The sequence below is a fragment of the Dipodomys spectabilis genome, unplaced genomic scaffold, assembly GCF_019054845.1.
Source record: "Dipodomys spectabilis isolate Male_0828 unplaced genomic scaffold, ASM1905484v1 ptg000393l, whole genome shotgun sequence".
Lineage (NCBI taxonomy): Eukaryota > Metazoa > Chordata > Mammalia > Rodentia > Heteromyidae > Dipodomys > Dipodomys spectabilis.
In genome coordinates this window covers 636,854-640,240 of record NW_024871070.1, presented here as the reverse complement: position 1 = coordinate 640,240, position 3,387 = coordinate 636,854, and positions in this window count along the sequence as shown.

The window sequence follows — 3,387 nt, the reverse complement described above, 5'->3', positions numbered from 1 at the left end:
TCCCTTGGTCTTATAATTTAAGTGCTGAGTCCCCATTAAGCATCTCACCCTTCCAGGTCCCCAGACCTCAGCCACAAAGCCCATGTACCCACAAAGAAAGCACGCCGAAGTTACCAAAGGGTCCAGTGCTCTTTGTCACAGCCCACTTCTACACTCACATACACACACACACACACACACACACACACACAAAACCTGCAGGGGTGGTTCCTGTTTGCCTTCCTTGCTACTCAGGAGGCTGAGGTTTGAAGAACAGGGTTCAAAGCCAGCCCATGCCCATTCTGGAAAGAATGTGAGGCTCTTATCTACAGTGAACCACAAAAAAGCCAGAGGTGGAGCTATGGCTCAAGTGTCAGAGCAATAGCTTTGAGCACAGAAGCTCAGGAATAGCACCTAGACCCTGAGTTCAAGGCCCAGGTCTTCTATCAGCAAACACACACAGACACAGACATATACACAGACACAGACAAAGAAACAGACACAGACACACACACAGACACACAAACACACACACATGCACACACACACACACACACACACACACACACATACACACACGGACAGCCCAAGGCTTCAGCAGTCCCTGAGAACAGAACCATGGACTGTCTCCATTAGGATCACATCCTACCCTCAAGAAGGTGGCACTACCGACATTAGACCCTCTATAGAAAAACCAGTAAGCCTCTCACATATCTGGAATGTCTCATAGTCCAACATGGCAGTTCCTACTGTCCACACTGCTATGCAGAAAACTTAGCCCCCCCCCTTTGGTCATGGGGTTTAAACTCTCGGCCAGGGCGCTGTCGCACAGCTCTTCAGCTGAAGGTGAGCAATATCCCACTTGCACCACAGCGCCAAATCCTGTTCTCTGGTGGTCCATTGGACATCAAGTCTCACAGACTTTTCTTCCCAAGCTGGCTTGGAACCATGGTCTTCACATCTCAGCCTTCTGAGTAGCTAGGATGACAGTTGTGAGCCACCAGCGGCTTCCGGCTTCAGCCAACTTCACATACCCAGGGGAAACCCATCCTCGTCAGGCCACACACTTCCTGCAACCCTTAACTTCAGACTTTGTCACCCAGCATCCAAATCCATCCTTCAATGGAGAGAATACAGACACAATAATCCCACCCCTGCACCCATTTGCCCACTCCCTGCCTGCCACAGGCCAAGTCCTCTTGAAGCTCTGGCTTCAAACTGGGGCAAACTTGGGGAGTTCTTAAAAATGTCTGTACAGTGATGCCAGCAGCTGGTCCCCCAACCATAGCATCCTCCCCACCCTCCACCCCCCCACACACCTGCACCATCCTTTGCAGGCAAAGATGGTTTGCTTTCTTTCTTTTTTTCAGTTTTGGGGCTTGAATTCTGGGCCTGGGTGCTGTCCCTGAGCTCTCCAACTCAAGGCAAGCATTCTACTACTTGAGCCACAGCACCACTTGCAGTTTTCAGGTGGTCCGTTGGAGATGATTCTCAGGGTCTTTCCTCCCCATGATAGCTTTGAACCATGATACTCAGATCTCAGTTTCTGAGTACCTAGGATGACAGCCATGAGCTACTGGCACCCGGCCAAAGATAAATTTCCATCCTTTTCATCCTATCCCCTCAGGAGACTGAGATCTGAGGACTACAGTTGGATTCCACCCTTGACAGTTAAGTCCATTAGAACTCTTTTTCTACAATTAAACACCCAAAAAAGTTGGAAGTGAAGCTTTGGCTCAAATGGTAGAGTGCTATCTTTGAACATCAAAGACAAGGGATAAGATCTGGTCCTTAGTTTCAAGCTTTTTCTAGCAAAGACCCACCCAAGAAAGGGAAGCAGGTTGGCACACGGGAGCTCAAAGTTCACACATAATACTCAAGACTCCCAGAACAGACCCCATCCGGCTCTCATTCTCTAGATTCTATGTCCTACATCCTGGCAGTCTTAGATGGGACTGACCATGCACCAAGTTAGGACATTCAAGTACAATCTCATACTGAGGATCCCCTGACCTTATCAAAGAATCAGGATTTCTCATTGTCCTGCCTTGACACTGGGCAGCAAGGTGAGTTCTAGTTATCCAACCACAGGATGTGAATATGAAAGGATTTCTCGGCCAAGGGACTCCAACTGGAGGGGCTATAGGTCCCTCTCTCTCTGGAAGGAGAAAAGTGCTGGTCCATCCCAGGAATGTTCTTAGGTTCTGAGTATCCTCAAAGAAACAACCCTGCTCAGAGCTCAGTGCCTTTTGTTTTCCCACCAGCCTCAACCCAAGCCTGCCCCACCTTCAGTCAGCCCTCTCTGAATCCCAGACTGCCATGTAGACTAAAGGTTGAGCCAGCAGAGACCCACCTCTGCCCCTGAGAATGGCAGACACGTAGTCCTAGCACCCCCTAGAGGAAGTCTCGAAGTCACTCAGGTCCTGACTCCCGTCCTCATTCCCTGGCTGCCCTGTGCCAGTGGCCCACTTACCTCTGTCTCTGGTGGAGGAATGAACACCGGGGGTGTCATCTTCTGATTGAGCCATGGAAAGTCCCAGTCCCCAAGGATGTACTGCACAGGCATCCTGCAGTGGACAACAGCCAGGCAGTCAATGGTGAACCTAAGGTTCCAGGACTCTTAATAGAAGTGTGGCTGGATCAAAGACTCCATAACTGGTGGTCTATGTTGTCAGGAGATGTCATGGCTTCAACGTCCTGACACACCTGACCTGGGATCGTCCAACCTCTTCATCTTCCTGCTTATGCCTTGCCCCGCCCTTGACACTCCCTCACCCCAACACCTCCCTAGCCCTTAGACAATTTCTTATTATCTGACCAGGAAATAAACTTGCTAGGGCCAGGATAATTGAAACCTGGTGACGCACCCTGAACCCTAGGTCCTTCCTGAGGCTGCTTCCCCCTGCATTTGGTGACCACACAGCTCCTGGATGTCATGAAGTTGCTGAAGGGTCAGTGGCTTAGTCCTACATACTGGCTTTAGGCTCCGAAATGTTACCCACAGAGATTGTGAGTGGTTGGCTCTCTTGATCCAGGGACTCCAAACCAAAGCTCGCATGCTCCCTTCTTCCTTCCTTTCCTCTTTTTTTCCCTTCGTCCTTCCCTCCTCTCTCTCTGTTTCCTTTCTTTGTCTCACGCCTGGCCTTGAATTAGGAGCCTGGATGTTGTCCCTGAGCCTTTTTACTCAAGGCGACCAGTCTACGGCTTGAGGTACACATCCATTTCTGGCATTTTCTTTTTGGTTGTTAGTGAAGATAAGAGTCTTACAGTCTTTCCTGGCTGGGCCTTAAGCTTTGATCCTCCCATCTCAGCCTCCTAAGTAGCTAGCATGACAGGCATGAAGCACCAGCATCCAGTTCAAACCAAGGTTTCTTCATGTCCTGTGGAACCAGCACTGGAACCTTTCAT